The sequence below is a fragment of the Ictidomys tridecemlineatus genome, chromosome 10, assembly GCF_052094955.1.
Source record: "Ictidomys tridecemlineatus isolate mIctTri1 chromosome 10, mIctTri1.hap1, whole genome shotgun sequence".
Classification (NCBI taxonomy): Eukaryota; Metazoa; Chordata; class Mammalia; order Rodentia; family Sciuridae; genus Ictidomys; species Ictidomys tridecemlineatus.
In genome coordinates this window covers 88424973-88444843 of record NC_135486.1, presented here as the reverse complement: position 1 = coordinate 88444843, position 19871 = coordinate 88424973, and positions in this window count along the sequence as shown.

The following is a 19871-nucleotide window of genomic DNA, read 5'->3' as shown; positions in this document are numbered from 1 at the left end:
GGTGTTCTCACTAGAATTTCTATAATTTTTCAAAATTTACAGAACTAAAATTTTCCATGCCAATTAATATTTCCCTGCTTTGGAAAGAAAAGTTATTGGACATTTGTTGCTATCTCTTTGCATTCATAAATGTACTGCTTACCATGTGGTAAGTGCTAGGAATACTACAGAAACTCTCTAACTGTTCTTAGAAAGTTTATAGAAGTACAAAAGAATCAGAATAATTTATTTTTGATAAATTGTTTGATTTATAATTTTGATAATAATATATCTAGGGGACTTGCAGGGAACAGTTCAATTGGGTATAAAATTGGAAGCAGACTACATTTCATAGAGGAAGCAATGGTTGAATTCACAGGAGAGGAAAAATACTTGAAAATTGGACAACAAAGATAGTTTGGCCTGAATAGATATGTACACAGGTAGGTCTGGGTTGATGAAAGTATTCAAGATGAATCTAAATAAAGAGGTAAAGTCTCTATATATTTAAAATAAGTTTTGGATTTTTTCATGAGGAATAAATATTCAGTAGGAAACTAATGAATGATATTAAATAGGGGAGTAGTTGCATAATCATGATGGCTGACACATATTGGGTAGATTTGCAAGTGTCTGAGAGAATAATGACAGAAAGACTTGTCAACAGAGTTAGGCAGAAATGTAAAGATCTACATTAAAATAATGACATTATTGAATTAGTGAAAAAGAGGAAAAAATTATTAAAAGTTTTCCTACACTTAAATTGTCAGTAGTGGGTAAATGAATAGAGTGGTCAAGTATGATGCCTGTTTCCTTAGATTATAGTCCTAGTGATTTATCTCACATTGTTGATATCTATCAAGTTGGCATTGTTAAGCTATGGATTTAACATTGTATGTATATAATAAAATATCTGTATTTTTAAACTTGTATTAAGTGTCTATGGAGCAAATTTGTGTTTTCTATCATGGTCATTAATTTTTCTAAAGAAAAAAAAAAGATTGACTGCACTGGGACTTCATCTTAGAGTTTTAAAAAGAGAACATGACCACGTCATTGACTACAGATTTGTTACACCATTATAGTTTTATGCATTGTTCTCACTAATAGTTTATCAACCAGTACATTTAAAAGTCCTTGATAATTTCAGAAAAAAAATTAGACTGTAATTCACAGTTGTGTTTCTTCTTGAGGAAAACAAATATATTTGCTTTAATGGTATTTTCAAATGTGATAAGAATAGTAAGATTTCTGTAAGAGTCAACAAATGGTTTTCAGCAATGTCCTAATGTGTTAGGCAAGCTCTAAGATGGACCTAGATGATCCTTGCCTTCTAGAACTATGTTGTGTAATTCCTCCTCCTGAATGTGTCATGAATCTAGTGAACAGATTAGTGCAAAGTGCTATGATACCACTTGGAGGTTAGATTACAAAAATTTTGTGACTTCTGTCTTACTTTTCTGTCTTATTTGTCCTTTCTTGCTTTCTCACTGGCTTAAGGAGCTAAGACATCTGACTTGTTCTGAGTTGCCCTGTAGAGAGGAGAGGTTCAGGTGACAAGGAACAGAAATCTCCAGCCAACGGTTAGTGAGATCTGAGGCTGTCACCAGCCGTGTGAGAAAACCTGGCAATATGACTTAAGATGATGGAAGAGCTGGTTGACACTATTGATAGGAGCCTGTGGGAAACCCAGGACCAGTAACACCTGGTTTGACCCATGAAACTGTAGTCTAATGCATATTGTTTGAGCCTCCATGATTTGGGGATTTTTTTAATTGGAGCAAGAGTTGTACAATAAGTTTGCTTTTGTCTGTAACTTATTCTGTCTCATTTTTATCTTATATCAAATAATTGAGTATTTAAATAGATTTTGTAATGTTTGACATTTAAGTAAAAAGTATCGTATTTTCATAATTGTTTCATTTTCTAACCAGCAGTCTTTTCTAAAAAAAAAAAGAGGCTGAATATTCTACTATTTATTAATTATATCCAATGCTTACCTGAAATGGAAAGCCAATGAACCAACCAAAAAAAACCACTAATTTCCACTATGGGAAATATGTAAAACACTGCCATGTAAAAAAGTTTTAAGCTGGGAACAATTGTGTATGGCTGGAAGAATACCAGCAGCTGGGGAATATGAAGCAGAAAGATCCCAAGTTCAAAGTCACCCTGATTTAGCAAGGCCCTAAGCACCTTAGCAAGACCCAGTCTCAAAATAAAAAAAAAAATAAAAATGGGCTAGGGATGTGACTCAATGGTTAAGCATTCCTTGTTTTAATCCCTGGTAACAAATACAACAACAACAAAATAAAAATACAACAACAACAATAAAATATATATAAAATTTGATAGCATTAATTTCCCCCCCACTGATACAATGCCCCTGTTCTTTATACTTTGCCATATGCCATTTAAAAATTTGACTATAAAACAAAACCAAGGCTGGGGATATAAGGCTCAGGGTAGAGAGCTTGCCTAGCATGCCTGAGACCCTGGCTTCAATCCCCAGCACTGAAAAAATTATGAGAAACAATCAAAAAAACAAACCAGAAATATCAATAAGTACATCTAGATGGACTCTCTTCTCTTCGTTAACATCTAACTGTGGATTTTATTTTCAAGCATTACTTAGGCCCATGATTTTTGTGTAAACAATATATGTTTATTCTCATTTTCTAATAAATACTTCTCTGCAAAAATAACTTGGTGGAAGTTATTATATGGGTGGAAGCTCTTCAAACCCTGGTGTCCATGACCATCTCTGGCTATGGTTGCTGTGCTTGTTTATTTAAAATTAGGCATGGGAGCACCAAGAGAAACCCTGGTGAGATAGCTGACTACCTGCCAAACATCTTCTGTCCTGTCCAAAGAGAAGCAGCCTTACCCTCTCCTGATAATGAAGACAACAGATTCCTGATATCTTAGTGACTTCCTTCTTCCCCTGATGGTCTCTCAATAGGAGGAGTTTAAAGTAACTCTGAATCGGGTATACTTACAGTTTCACAGGGCTGCTATTAAGTACTTGAGGGGGAGAGCCTTCTACCTCAGGGAAATAGAATCTCTAGAGCCACAAGGCCAAGGTGTGGGGGAACAGAAAGCACAAATTTTCCTTTTAGGTCACATGGGAGTAGTAACAAGAGTAACTCTGTTTAGCACCACTTGGTTCCTTAGCATATGATTTCTGCTACTGGGAAAATGACCCTATAAAATGTATGGCCATTTAGGGTGAATATCAGGTAGTGAAAGATGACACCCTCTCCTCAAAAGTATCTTCAATTTGGACCCTCGGTTATATTTGTAAGTGGCTACCTCTCCATTCTATTGTATCTGTGATGTTTGGGTGTTACAATACGAGGTAGGATTCATGGACCCTTATCAACCTGTATCATACTTGTGCCTTTTTGCAGTGAAATGATTCTCTTATTGTTGGATAAACAGTCTGAAATCCCTCAGAGACTTTGGTTAATCAATGCCCTGTGATCAGAAAAGAAAAATCCATAACCAAATATATATTGACTCAGGTGAAAATGAAATGCTTTCCCTTCCCAAATGAAAGGGACAGTTTATACCTCAGTTTGTCACCAAGTAACAGGTCAGAACTGAGATGATGATGCCTTTATTATGAGCATGACACCAATCTCTGCAGGTACAAGTTGGAGATTTGGCAGTGGCATTAGCTAGATTGTTCATGATGAGTGGGTGTTCATGCTGCAAGACCAATTCAGACTCTCCATTCTTCCCACATGTGTTTACGTGTCAATTGTATCACTTAGGGGTCGCTGATGAGAAATGATTTCATATTTTACTTGTCATCTGCCATGGCTCTTCTTCACTTTCTGCGGGGCACTGCTTTATCTAGTTTCCTGCAGTGTAGCCTGCTGTTATATTGGCATTGTCTCTTAGATTCCTCTTAGGATGGTACATCCTGTAACATAAGAGAAGGCTCCACATATGTTATAGATTGAGTATGTGGTGTCCCTCAAAAGCTCATGTGGGAGACACTGTAAGATTATTCAAAGGTGAAGTGAATAGATTATGAAAGTTTTAACCGAATTAATGGTTAAATCCACAGATATGGATTGACCGGGAAGTAACTATTGGGAGATGGGGATTGACTGGAGGAGGTGAGTCACTGGTGGTATGTCTTTAGGGTTTATATTTTATCTCGGGTAAGCAGAATTCTCTCTGCTTCCTGATTGCCATGTCCTGAGCTTCTTTCCTCCTCCCTCCAGACCCCTTCACCATGATGTTCGGCTTCACTCCAGGCCCAGAACAATGAATTTGGCCATCAATGAATTGAGACCTCTGAAACATTGAGCCACAAATAAACTTTTTTTCCCTCTGTTATTCTTGTCAGTTCTTTTAGTCACAGTGATAAAAAAGCATACTAAAGCAATATTCATTAGCTTGACCTTCTCTTAACATCATATTTAACTCCATGTTCTGCACCACACAATCCAGCATTCTCAAATTCAAAGGTATTTGGTAGGGAGGTAAGGGATAAATCTTGTCTTGCAAGGCACCTGCCTCATTTGAGACTTCTTCATGACCTATAATTAAGGGGGGGGCTATACTTTAGTAAAGGGAGGTACTTCATCAAATATAAGTTTTGATGAGATCTAGAAGTTTGAGGTCATGAGCTGCATACACATGTATTCCAATTCCAAGTTTTCAGATCTCACAAATTCCCTGTAGGCAATCAAAGTAGTAATATAAGACCTGGAAATTCTGAAAACTAGTTATGAAGCTTTATTATTCTTAAAGTTAAACCCTTAGCCTTCTCTATTTGTTCTCTGCTCTATTTGTCTTCCAGCTATAGGAAAATCAAATAAAGGAAATCCTCTGGTTTCATATTTTGCTTGAATAATCAATCTCCTCAAGTCTGATATTTTCTCTTTTAACAAATTCTCGGTGCTTAGCAACATCCCAATGTCTTATGCTTGTTATTTTCTATACAGTGTATTCATTTCAACATCCAACACAGTTCTTTCCATTAGTAGTACCTTTCAGTAAAAAATGTACATTAGTGAAAGTTTAAAGAGTTGGATGTTATGTATAACAGTGGTTATCCATGTACCATCTATCATAAGTAGCAAGGTTCTGATTTCCAGGCAGCCAGTTCCAAAATTAATTTTAGAATCTGCTTCTCAGGACCACACTGGAATCAGGAGATAGAATCTGAGACAGGGAGTTTCAGGGTAGTGAATGGCTGTGGTGTGCTACCCGGATACTCCCTTCAGGAAGAAGGCTCTAACTGCCTCGAGTGTTTCCTGATACTGATTCAAAAGGAGGTTTCTTTCCAGGATTTCCTCTGTGTTGAAAAAGAGCTCACAAAGCCAAGGGCCCTTGTCAGGAGCAGTCTGCATTTAACAATTGCTCCATATAGAGGTACTGAGATCCAGACCTCTTTCTTTAATTCATGACAGTTAAACCCTTTCTTGAATGCCCTGTGGGACTAGATAAAGCCTCAGTTGCATGTATCAGGCTTGAACATTTTTTCGACTCATTCCTTGAAGGTGCTGTTACTGAAAACACTCACCATGAAATATTTTACTTGCCAAGTCTATGCTTTCCAGGGATACATAACTAAGACATGTTCACTAAATTGGATGAAATACTCTGGAGAAATATAGCTATAAGGAGATGAGAAAGATTGAGATGGATAAAGAGAGATTGACATACAGTGTAGTTCAAATCCTCTGTGCACTTTTAAACTTGGAAGTGGAATTGCCCTTCAGAATTTCCCTAAATTTTAGTAACAGTTCGGCTAGTGATTTTCCTTAGTGAATAAACCTGTGTAGGGCAGTTGCTCCTCTTTCCAAGGAGCAAATTTTTCTGATAAGATGGGGAATTCTTTCATTTTTTTTTCAAATGGAATTTTGAAAGAGTAGCACAATATTAACTACAGTGTACAAGTGTGTGTGTGTGTCTCAATAGTTCTATATTAACTGAAAAAATATTAAAAATAACATATACAAAGTATGATTATGGACTGTAACTCAATATCAATGTCTCTTGTGTTCTATAAACATTAGCAAGCAACCCATTGTAGCACTTATGAAAAATGCAGTGACTTCTTGGGAAGGCAGGGTATGTTTTCTAAGTTAATTATGGCTCTGACTTGATTTATGAGCCATATGCGATGGCTAATTTTATGTACCAAATTAGGCCATAGTTCTAAGATATTTGGTCAAACACTAATTAAGATATATTTTTTTTAGATAACAACAACATTTTAATCACTAGACTTTGAATAAAACAGATTATCCTCCATAATTTGATGGGTTTTATTAATTTAGGTGAAAACCTCAAAAGAAAAAAAAGAAACCCTAAGAAAGAGGGTACAACATCAATTCTTTCCTAGGTTGCTTTTATTTTTTAAAAAAATTTTAATTGATTTTTTAAAAAATAGATGACAGCGGAATGCATTACAATCCTTATTACACATACAGAGCACAATTTTCATATCTCTGGTTGTATATAAAGTATATTCACACCAATTTGTGTCTTCATACATGTACTTTGGATAATGATGTCCATCACAGTCCATCATCCTTGCTAACCCCCTGTTCCCTCCCTTCCCCACACACCACTCTGCCCTATCCAGAGTTTATCTATTTCTCCCATGCTCTCCCTCCCTACCCCACTATGAATTAGTCTTTTTATATCAGAGAAAACATTTGGCATTTGTTTTTTGGGGATTGGCTAACTTCACTTAACATTATCTTTTCCAACACCATCCATTTACCTGCAAATGTCATGTCAAATGTCAAATATTATTGATGAGTAATATTCCATTTTGTTTATATATGCCACATTTTTTCTATCCCTTCATCTACTGAAGGGCATCTAGGTTGGTTCCACAGTTTAGCTATTGTAAATCATGCTGCTATAAACATTGATGTGTTTGTGTCCCTGTAGTATGCTGATTTTAAGTCCTTTGGGTATAGACTGAGGAGAGGGATAGCTGGGTCAAATGGTGGTTTCATTCCCAGATTTCCAAGAAATCTCCATACCACTTTCCAAATTGGCTGTAACAATTTGCAGTCTCACAAGCAATGTATGAGTGTACCTTTTTCCCCACATCCTCATCAACACCTATTGTTGTTTGTCTTTATAAGAACTGCCATTCTAACTGGAGTGAGATGATATCTTAGAGTAGTTTTGATTTGCATTTCTCTAATTAGAGAGATGATGAACATTTTTTATATATTTGTTGATTGATTTTTATTTCATCTTCTGAGAAGTGTCTGTTCAGGTCCTTAACCCATTTGTTGATTGGGTTACTTATTTTTTTGGTGCTTAGCTTTTGAGTTCTTCATATACCCTAGTGATGAGTGCTCTATATTATGTGTAAGGGGTAAAGATTTGCTTCTAAGATGTAGGATATCTATTCACCTCAAAGATTGTTTCCTCTGCTGAGAAGAAACTTTTTAGTTTGAATCCATCCCATTTATTGGTTCTTGGTTTTAATTCTTGTGCTTTGGAGTCTTATTAAGGAAGTTGGGGCCTAATCTCACATGATAAAGTTTATGGCCTACTTTTTCTTCTATTAGATGTTGAGTCTCTGGTTTAATTCCTAAGTCCTTGATACACTTTGAGTTGAGTTTTGTGCATGGTGAGATACAGGGGTTTAATTTCATTTTGTTGCATATGGATTTCCAGTTTTCTCAGCACCATTTGTTAAAGAGGCTATCTTTTCTCCAATGCATGCTTTTGACAACTTTGTCTAATATAAGATAATTGTAATTTTGTGGGTTAGTCTCTGTGTTCTCTATTTTGTACCACTGGTCTACCAGTCTGTTTTGGTGCCAATACCATGCTGTTTTTGTTACTATTCTCTGTAGTATAGTTTAAATTCTGGTATTGTGATGCCACCTGCTTTACTCTTCCTGCTAAGGATTGTTTTAGCTATTCTTGGTCTCTTATTTTTCCAGATGAATTTCCTGATTGCTTTTTCTATTTCTATGAGGAATGCCATTGGGATTTTGATCAGAATTGCATTAAATCTGTATAATGCTTTTGGTAGTATGGTCATGTTGATAATATTAATTCTGCCTATCCAAGAGCAATGTAGATATTACCATCTTCTAAGGTCTTCTTTGGTTCTGTAGTTTTCATTGTATAGATCTTTCATCTCTTTCATTGATTCCCAAGTATTTTATTTTATTTTTTTGAGGTTACTGTAAATTTGATAGTTTTCCTCATTTCCCTCTCAGAGGGTTTGTCACTTATATAAAGAAATGCCTATTATTTCTGGGTGTTGATTTTATATCCTGCTACTTTGCTAAATTCATTTACTAGTTCTAGAAGTTTTCTGGTGAAGCTTTTTGGGGATTCTAGGTATATAATCCTGTCATCAGCAAATAGTTCTAATTTAAGTCCTTTTTTACCTATAGGTATCCTTTTAATTTCTTTTGTTTGTCTAATTTCTCTGGCCATTGTTTCAAGAACTATGTTAAGTAAAAGTGTTGGAAGAGCGCATCCCTGTCTTGTTCCAGTTTTTAAAAGGAATGCCTTCAATTTATTTCTATTTAGAATGATGTTGGCCTGGGGCTTAGCATAGATAGCTTTTATGATGTTAAGGTATATTCCTCCTATCCCTAGTTTTTCTAGTGTTTTGAACAGGCAGGTGTGCTGTATTTTGTCAAATGCTTTTTCTGCATCTCTTGAGATGATCATATGATTCTATTGATGTGATGAATTACATTTATTGATTTCCATATGTTCACCCAACTTTGCATCCCTGGGATGAATCCCATTTGATCATGGTGTACAATCTTTTTGATTTGTTTTTGTATTCAATTTGCCAGAATTTTATTGAGAATTTTTACATCTATGCTCATTGGGATATTGGTCTAAAGTTTTCTTTCTTTGATGTGTCTTTGCCTGGTTTTTTGAGTCAGGGTGATATTGGCCTCATAGAATAAGTTTGGAAGTACTGCCTCTTTTTCTATTGTCTGAAATAAATTGTAGAATATTGATATTAATTCTTCTTTATAGGTCTTGTAGAACTTGGCTGTATATTTATCTGGTCCTGGGCATTTTTTAGTTGGTAGGCTTCTGATGATGTCTTCTATTTCATCACTTGATATTGGTCTGTTTAAATTGTGTATATCTTCCTGATTCAATCTGGGCAAATCGTATGACTTAAGAAATTTGCTGATGCCTTCGATATCTGCTATTTTATTGGAGTATAAGTTTTGAAAATAATTTCTAATTATCCTCCGTATTTCTGTAGTGTCTGTTGTGATATTACCTTTTTCATCATGTATTCTAGTAATATGAGTTTTCTCTCTCTTGATTAGCATCTGTCAATTTTATTTATTTATTCAAAGAATCAACTTTTTATTTTCTCAATTTTTTCAATTGTTTCTTTTGTTTTGATTTCATTGATTTCAATTCTAATTTTAATTATTTCTTGCCTTCTACTGCTTTTGCTGCTGGTTTGTTCTTCTTTTTCTAGGACTTTGAAATGTTGTGTGAGGTCATTTATTTGTTTGCTTTTACTTCTTTTAAGGAATAAACTCCAAGCAATGAAGTTTCCTCTTAGTACTGCTTTTATAGTGTCCCAGAGATTTCAATATGGTTTGTCTATATTCTCATTTACCTCTAAAAATTTTTTGATCTCCTCCTTGATGTCTTCTGCAATATTCAGTAGCATAATGTTTAGTCTCCAGATGTTGGAGTAATTTTTATTTTTTATTTTGTCATTGATTTCCAATTTTATTCCATTATGATCTGATAAAATGTGTGGCAGTATCTCTACTTTTTTGTGTTTGCTAAGTGTTGCTTTATGGCATAATATATGGTATATTTTAGAGAAGGATCCATGTGCTGCTAAGAAGAAAGTGTATCCATGTGATGCAGGTTAAAATATTCTATATATGTCAGTTAAGTCTAAGTTATTGATTTTATTATTGAGTTATATAGTTTCTTTATTCAATTTTTGTTTGGAAGATCTATCCAGTGGTGAGACAGGTGTATTAAAGTCACCCAGGGTTATTGTGTTTTGATCAATTTGACTCTTGAACTTGAGAAGAATTTGTTTGATAAACATAGCTGCACCATTGTTTGGAGCATATATTTATGATTGTTATGTCTTGTTGGTATATGGTTCCCTTAAGCAGTATGTAATGTCCTTCTTTAGCCCTTTTGATTAACTTTGGTTTGAAGTCTACTTTATTTGATATGGGATTGGAAACCTCTACTTGCTTCCACAGTCCATGTGAGTGGTATGATTTTTCCCAACCTTTCACCTTCAGTCATTATATGTCTTTTCATATCAGAAGAGTCTCCTGGAGGTAACATATTGTTGGGTATTTTTTTAACCCAATATGCTGGCCTATGTCTTTTGATTGGTGAGTTTAATCCACTAACATTTAGGGTTATTATTGACACATTGTTTGTATTCCCAGCCGTATTTGTTTATTTTTATATTTTAACTTGACTTGATTTTCTTCTTTGATTAGTTTTTCCTTTAGGGTACTACCTCCCTCTGCTGATTTTCATTGTTGTTTTTCGTTTCCTCTTCACGGAATATTTTTCCAAGGATGTTTTGTAGTGCTGGTTTTCTAGCTTTAAATTCTTTAACTTTTGTTTATCATGGAAGATTTTTATTTCATCATCAAATCTAAAGCTTAATTTTGTTGGATACAAGATTCTTGGTTGGCACTCATTTTTTTTTTCAGAGTTTAATATATGTTGTTCCAGATCTTCTAGCTTTCAGGGTGTGTGTTGTTAAATCTGTTGTTATCCTAATCGGTTTTCCCCTATATGTAATCTGATTCCTTTCTCTTGTGGCTTTTAAAATTCTCTCCTTATTCTGTATTTTGGGAAGTTTTATTATAATGTGCCTGTGTGTGGATCTGTTGTGATTTTATACATTTGGTATACTGTAGGCTTCTTGAATTTGGATTTCCAATTCATTCTTCACGTTTAAAAAGTTTTCTGATATTATTTCATTAAATAGGTTGTTCATTCCTTTGGTTTGGATCTCTATGCCTTCCTCTATCCCAATAACTCTTAAATTTGGTCTTTTTATGCTATCCAATATTCCTTGAATATTCTGCTCCTGGTTTCTTACGATTATCACTGTGTGGTCTATGTTCTTTTCAAGATTTTCTATTTTGTCTTCATTGTCTGATGCCCTACTCTGTTTGTGAGGCTTTCATTTGAGCTTTCAATTTGGTTTATTGTCTCTTTCATTTTGAGGATTTCTGTTTATTTTTCTTTCTTTCTTTTTTTAAGAACCTCTATCTTCCTGTTGAGGTGATCTTTTGCTTCTTGTATTTGTTTATTAGATCCCTGTTGAAATGATCTTTCACTGCTTGTATTTGCTCTCTTATATCTTTCTTGAGTTCACAGAACATTTTAACCACGTATATCTTGAAGTCTTTTTCTGTCATTTCTTCTGTTGTGGCTGCCAATGATTCTAATGATGTGGTGTCTTGATTTGTTTGGAGCACTTTCATCTCTTGTCTTTTCATGTTGCTCATGTGTCTTTCTTTCCAGCTCTGTGGGCCTGGGGTGTTATTGTTTTTACCCTATAGGTTTGTAGTGCTCTCGTAGGGTTCCAAGACCTCTCCTTTGTGGGGAAGGACAATGTTAACAGACCCCAATATCAGCAATATACCACTTATGAAAAATTTGTTGTTATTAAGATGTTACAGTTTAGTCTCAATGTACATAAATGTTGTCTTCAATTATTATCTAAAATATAATCAGTAGTTTTGTTAAAAGGCTTACACTTTCTGATGGTGGTAAATGAATTGGGGGTGGGGAATAGGACAATATGCTGAGGAGGTAGGTTATGAGGATATAGAGTTAATATATCTTAGGATGTGTGAAAGAGAAATCTAATGAAGAGGGTTAGTAGCAACGGAGTAGACAGGAAGTAATTTAGGGTAGACTAGTACATGGGAAGACAGTAGAACACATAAAAAAACACACATATATATTTAGAAAAATACAGAATGTTAAAATAGTAAAATTTGGAAGGGGAAAGAAAAATGAAAGAAGAAAATAGAAAAGAAAATATGGCATTTATAACAACCTCTATATTATATTATTCAGATGACTTAGTCCTTAAAATCCTATTTCATGCAAAGTTCTAGGTTTCACATATGTTGGGAATGTGAGGGCCATAGGATAGAGAGATAGAAAAGAAAGAGAAAAAGAAAATACTCTATGGGCGACCATCCTCGCACGTGATTTGAGTTACCTCCCTGGCTGGGTGAGAGGCACTTAGACACAGCTGTGTCAGAGCTTTCCCCACTCTTCTCCAGGTCCGAGGGCTTGTCTATGCAGAGGCGTGTCTGGCCACTGCCCTGAAAATCCAATCATCATCCCTGACCTTGGGATGCTGCCCCCCTTAATCTTCATTGGATAGGAATTTCTTGTTCCCCAATAAAAATCCATTCCCTGCCGTGTTCTCTCTCTCTCTCTCTCTCTCTCTCTCTCTCTCTCTCTCTCTTTCTCTCTTTCTCTCTCTTTCTCTCTCTCTCTCTCTCTCTCTCTCTCCTCTTCAGTAAACCTGGAGCTAGGAGGAGCTGTCTGGAGCTGGTTTTAAAGGTAATTAAAATCTTGTCTCTTTAATTCAAAACACCCTAGAGTTTTTCTCACGATTCAAACCTTCTTTCATGAAGCCAGTGCAGGTTGTGGGCTAGAATACTCAGAAGGAAGTAACCAGGACTGCTGTTAGTTTTAGAGACCCACATTTTTCCTGCTTCTCTTCTCATCCAATTGGTGGAGTTATCTGTTGTAAGTTGGTGTCTCTTGTCCTCAGGATGGTGGAGGTAACCAGGGTGAGAAGGCTGGTCCTGGTGCAGGGTGCCTGGAAGCAAGGAATGGCACTCACCAGTCCCTGCAGGGAGATTGTCCCTCAAGAATCTCTTTTTTGGGACTGCTTGTATGACTTGAGCACCTGGTACTATCTATCTCCCTCTCTTACCTGGAGGTTTCCCAGTTCCTGGTCTCTCTGTTAGGCTCCAAACTTTAGCCCCATCTCTCTCTCCCTTAGCAATTCCCAATTGCTGGACTTCTCACACCAGGGCTCCCATGGGTCACATCCTGGTCGCACTGCACACCTGTCCAACTGAGGGTTGTTTTGTGTTGGGAAGCTACTGTGTTGAATTACTGCCACTAGGGAGAGGGGGGAATTGTAAACCTGGTGCCTGGCCAGATGGAGATCCTATCTGAAAGGTGCCACCACCAAATATGGCATGAAAGGCAAGCCAAGATTCAGGCAATCTGCTTCCTGCACTGGCTGGGCTGTCTGAAGAGGTGGGGGAAACTGAGCTGTGGGTAGGTAGCTGCTCAGTGACCTTCGTGGGAGTAAAGCAAAGTCTGAGAGTTGTGCAGAGGTGCTGATAGGTGATTCTTCTAAGGCACTTGCAAGCCCTGTGTGGACTAGAACTTCAGGCTTTGGGAGTTGGGAGCCAGGAGTCCAGAGTCCTGCTTGAACACTGAGGCTCAGAGCCCTGCACAGGGGTCATAGCACTGGTGATTTCTGTGGAAATTAACTCTATAGGGGTTCTCTAACACTCTCATAGATGTAGTATTCCAACTAGGTGAGATCTGGATCACGGAGTGACACAGAATGCTGCCTCCCTTTCACCCACCATCTTCTCTGTCTTTCCTAGGTCTTTATAATGTTGCCCTGCCCTAAAGATTTCAGATTTGGCAGTCTTTCACATTGAACCCCAATGCATGAACTAGTTTCTTAAAATCTCACTTCTATGTTTCTTTCTCGGTTTACACACACACAGAATTTTTAAATATTTATTTATTTACTTACTTAGTTTTCGGCAGACACAACATCTTTTGTTTGTATGTGGTGCTGAGGATTGAACCTGGGCCGCACGCATGCCAGATGAGCACACTACCGTTTGAGCCACATCCCCAGCCCTGGAATAATGTAGATTTTTAAGGGATAAACATGAGTAATGATTAGAAAGAAACTTTTTTTTAGGCTAAAAGTATCAGCCAGACAACATAATTTAACACTTACATGCTCCTAATTATACATAAAATATCAAAATAGATAATTCCAACATTTTTTAAAATATAAAAATAGAAGCAAACCCACAGTTAAATCAGATATTTTAATATAATTTTTATGTAACTAACAAAACAAGTAGACATAATATAAAACACATATAGAAATTTGAAAAAATCATTGAAAACCTAACTGAGGAACACTTAACAAAAGAGGATACTTAATTGTCCAAAGGTTATATGAAATAATGCTCAACCTTATTAGTTACCAGAAAATGAAAAACCTACCCATCCAATAGCTAAGTTTAAAAAGACTGACACTAATATGTGCTGGTGTGGATAGAACAAACAGATGCTGTCAGTTGGAAAGAAAATGAAAACAATTGCTTTAAAAAGCTGTTTGACATTATTCATTGAAGTTGAATGTATACATAGTCTTTGGCCAGAGAATTTAGCTCCTATTATAGACAACAGAAATGCATGTGCATATTCATTAATATGCACAAAGTTCATAGCAGCAACAGTTGTAAAGGACAAAGAGTACAAATAATTGAAAAACCATCTCTAACACAGCTGGGATACCAATTTGGATTCTACAATGATGATAATGGATTGTCATCAGTAGAATGAATGAATGAACTGCTATTCTGCAAGGCAGCGTAAATGAATCTCACAAACATAAGTGAAATGTCAGTTACAAATGATTCCAATTATATTATTTCATGAATATAAAATTTAAAGTAAAGTGCAGTTTTGTCAAAATAAGTCAAAATAGTGGCTACCTTTAGGGAGGAAAGAGACAATAATTATGAGGAACAAGCACAGGGTGATCTCTTAAAATTATTTTTTCTTCACTAGTATGGTGGTGTGTCAACCTTGTGATCATCCTTTAAATTAGACACTTAAGAATTTTTCACTTTGATATACATGTTTCAATTAAAAAAATCTATTTTCAAATTAAAAAACATAGTAGTGTTGTACAAAACTGAGTTTTCCTGATTTGTTTAATCTCATTCTACTAAATCATCATGTTTGAGTCTGGTTCCTCAAAGGAGGCTTGTAACCCTTCCAAAGTGCTCAGCAACATCCTTAGTAAAGGAAAGTAGTACATATCAAAGCATCTTAGGAGTTATGTGAATTCCCTTCTTAACTGCCAAAACATTAGTTTTGCTTAAATGTGCAAGTTTTATATAGCATATGTTACCACTTATCAGGTTGTCTAAATCTACATTTGAGTACCCAAAAAAGATTATTTGGTACTTTTTCAAGATTGCAGCCTTTTGTATACATGCTGTGAACTTAAATCAGCAGTGATGAAGTATCTTTCCTTCTTTTCTGCTTGAAATTTATATCTATTTATAAACCCCTTAACAACATATTGAACATTAAGTTTTTTTTCCTGTCATTTCCTACAGTGGCTAGGAAATTTGTTCTTCTTCCTTCTTTGAATGTTTCTTTCTGATCAGCTTATCCCTGCTGCCCTATCATATTATATGTTGACTCATGTACACTGATTTTCTTCTTTCTGGGTTTGGAATTCAAGGTGTGCATGTGCAGTACAGAATCTAATCTGCAGTGGCAATTCCAACATCCTTGAGTTTCTTTCTCGATTTTTCACTATTTTCTTACAAGAGATTGTGAGTTTATGTTTTAACATGAGGAACCCCTCATATTTAATTTTTTTCTATTTGTGTTAGGTTTTGTCTAATTTGTGTGGAACAAAATGATCAGTGTGTGTGTGTGTGTGTGTGTGTGTGTGTGTTTACCTATCTTATTGCTTCAAAGATTTCATACAACTCAAAGGAAAAAGTCAGGTAAAACAAGTTTTTATTTTTGTCTGTCTGCAAAACTCTACTTTCAGTAGATGATTTAATTCGTGATTCTTCCTAGTATAGAAATGATTTATGCAATTTTTATAAACCTTGGATGACACCTTTCGAAACACTCTTTGAGTTTTGCATATACATGAATATGCAATCCAAAATTATTTTCTAGAAAAGAGTGAAAGGAAAAGAGAAAGAATGAGACAGAAAAAAGTACTCTAGAAATTAACTGTTTTCAACTCCTTTCCAGAAAGAAAAAATGTATTTAAGAGATATATTTTAAGAAATTGTTTATATCATTTTGAGTGTTCCTTTGTCTTAATATTTCCATTTGAGAAGTGCAGAGCATACAGACGTTAGGTAAAATGAAGTTTATACTTTTAATGAGTTCATAAAAATTAAAACACAGCTATTTAGACATGCAAATCAACATAAGGAATTTCACTGACAGGCACATGTGTCCTAGCTGGGGAGCCAAAGATATTTTGGAAACAATGCTGCCTGCTCAAGAAGAGCAGCCAACCCTGGCTTATTCATAGGGAGTATTCCCTTTGTTTTGGACTTCATTTCTGCTAGTCCTTAAAATCCCTCCCTTGCTGAAGATGCCTTTTTTCACATGAGTGTATCTCAACACAGACTTAGGATACTGGAATTCCACTTATAAATAGCAAACTCTTCTGCATGGAAAAACAAAACAAAAAGTAAAAACAGGCTGCCATTCTTAGTGGATTCACGGGTGTTTTCCTGCAAAGAAAAGTAATATGCTTTCATGCTTAAGGAAAACCCATGAGGGTGCCCCTCTCAAATACCCAAATTGAGCACCTGATCCTATTCCCAGGATTTGATCTATGATCTGCATCTTTGGGTCATGGATCAAGTACATTCTGGTGTAATAAAATATGCTCTGGGGTTCTTTTTCTGATCCTTTCCTCCTTTCTTGCTTCTCCCACTTTGACTTTCCTTTCGATGTTGGAGCCAGGGCTACTTAGAATTGATAGCGTGTGCTTGGCCTCTTGGAGAATTTATATACAAAGCTGAGCTATGGCAGGACACGACATAGCCGAATTTAGAACTAAGTTGAAAAATAAAGCTCCTGTTCTCTCCTCATCTCCCTTTCTGAAGCCACAAATGCAAATCTACTACAGAATATCAGGGCAATTAAGAATTGGGTGGAATTCTACATGCAGAGCATGACTAGGCGTGACACAGAGAGGCCTGTTGTCACACACTAATGAAATTTTACAGCCCATTCAAGGTCAGTTTTCTAGCAAAATACAAGAAAAGCTTCACCTTTGTCACTCCTAATCTTTTGTGTTTATCTCCTTAATCCATCCAAAGTATCCCAGGTGCTCCTATTGCTGCCAGGCCACCAAGCCACCCCACTTCTATGTTTCTTTTAGCTTTACCTTAAATTAGTAGCAGTTACATGCTCCAGAATTTTATCTATATCTCTCCACTTCTACATCTTCAGTATTAGCTAAGTATTCCTTTTCCAGAATGCTTGGGGCCAAAAGTATTTCAGATTACTGAATTTATGAGATTTTGGGGATACATGCATATACATAATGAGGTATTTTGGAGAGGGGACCTAAATCTAACACAAAATTAATTGATGTTTCATATATACCTCACATAACTGAAAGTAATTTCTATGCTTAATAATGGAGTGCATGAAACAAATTTGTGTACAATGAGCCATCTTATTGTATAAACAAACTTATTACCATTGCAGTCTCCCATGTGGGGGATCTGAGATTGTTCAGCATCACCATTATTCCTGGTTCTGAATTTATGTACTACCAATAAGCAACCATTGTTTTACATTTATTCTCACATAAATACACACAGAAAGAAAATGACATACTATTAGTACTGTGAAAAGCAATGTATTCAAGTTAACTTAACTTCACCATAGCATCAACAGAATACCCACATCAGCTGTCAAACCACAACAGCAACAATCAACAGCAACCTTCAGTCTCCACCTGAGATACTGTATTATGATTCAAAGATTACTATACACTGCAGTTTATTTATTTATTTTTAAGGGGAAAAAATCAGAAGCAATGAGGAACTGGGAAATGTGTCCTCTTGGGATGAAGAGGTATTCTGCTGGATAACTTTTAAAATGATTGCACCAGAGTCACAGGTCTCATTAGTAATGTTTTTTTGTCTTGCAAGGCTCTTCATTTTTATGAACTAACATAATTTCTTGTGAAGTTATGAATGTACATTGTTCGAATCCTTCAAGTAGCCTCCTAAACCTTTTTCACCTTATCATCAATAGGCTCTTGTACTGCATTGCTTACAATGCCATCTTCATCATCACCATTATCATGATCACATTGATTTACAACCGTTTTATCTATTTCATCATCAACAAATGAACAGTTGGAGTCTCATCAGTGTTAAAATCTGTTAGTATCTATGTCTTCCAGCTTACTAAGGGATTCCGAGGTATATTTGTTACTTATAAGAAGAGGTCTAACATCACTTTTTTCTCATCTGACACACAGAATCCTTCCAAAGTCACAACCTTGTTTTCATCATCACTGAACATAGTTGCAGACTAAAGATTATGCCACGCACACACTATCAGATCTCTAGTCACTGAGTCCCAAGCATTGGCAACAGCATCTATAACATCCTTCAAGCTAAACTCCCTTTGAAACCCTTCCACACCCACACTTGAGTTTGCTGCTGCTAGTACTATTATGGAAAGAATTGGATAACAGGTTCACATGGCTGAATTAAAGAAGTTGCACTTTGGGGAAAGTATATACTATAAATATTTTTGATGAGAATTTCAGTTAGAGGATGATAAGGACAGTTGTCAAGGAATAACAAAATCTTGCAGTCCTCATCTAGTATAGCTTCAGTGTAGCGAGCATATGCAACTGGTACAAAATGTTTGTGTAACTACTCAGAAAAGATAAGCCTGTTGATCCATGTCTTTTTGTTCACATAATAATGAACTGGCAAGAAGTTCACTCCTTTAAAATAGTTAGGACACAAATTTGTCTATCAGATCAAGTTTACATTTATGTGTGCCTGTTATGGTAGCACATCTCAGCTCTGTCTTTTTGTCTTTGTCATACTTGATTCCTATAGGGGTTGTTAAGCTGTAGTCAATGTCTTTCTGAGGCAATAATGCCAATGCTGTGATGTTTATTCAGCATTATAGATTTCTTTTAGCATCAACTTTTCATCAGCAATGACCTTGGCAAACTTACCAGTGGATTTCTTTGATGCTTCATATCTAGTGGTGCTTTATCATCACAAGTCTTTAAAAACCACATCTTTTCTTAAAATTCTTTGTACAGCCTGTTGAATTCTTAGAGTTTCCTTTAATTTTTCAGTACTTCGTGATAGACCTTTGTTGCATCATCAGCATGTCTTTAAGTGGCATGAGTTCACCTCAATATTGATGGGCCCATTCTTTAAAAAACACAATCATTTTTAGTTTTATTCAGTACTTTTCTATTTTTTATTAGGTTCTGTTCATCATTTTTAACATTCAACAACCAACAACTTATCAAACTTTTTTCCATAAATACTCTATCTTTTCTTTTTATTTTTATCCCTAAGGGTTCCTGCAGACCTTTTGGACATTTTTAACAGTAAGAGAGTAAGCAAGATATCACAGTTATACACATAGGCTTGACCCCACAGCATCTTGCTGTCATTGGCATGTATAGCTTGCCAATGTCATATTTATTATCCTATGTAGGTTTTCTTATATGGGGGCATGTGAGTATGCATGAAAAAGATATAACACAGATGAAGGGGACTGGGAGAATTTTTTAAAAATTTAATGTATTATTATTATTATTATTAATAATTTTTACTGTGGGAATACTCAAAATCCTATTTGTCAAGCACCTATGTTGCAACTGTGACATGTCATATGAGGTCAGATGTGAAGATTTTCACTTGCAGTAATATGTTGATGTTCACAAAGTTTTGGATTTTAGAGTTTCAGATTAAGGATGATCAGCCTGTATTAATTTTCTTCTGTTCCTTCTCTTACTGATAAAAGTTATATGACTGAGGTTATGCAAGTTAATG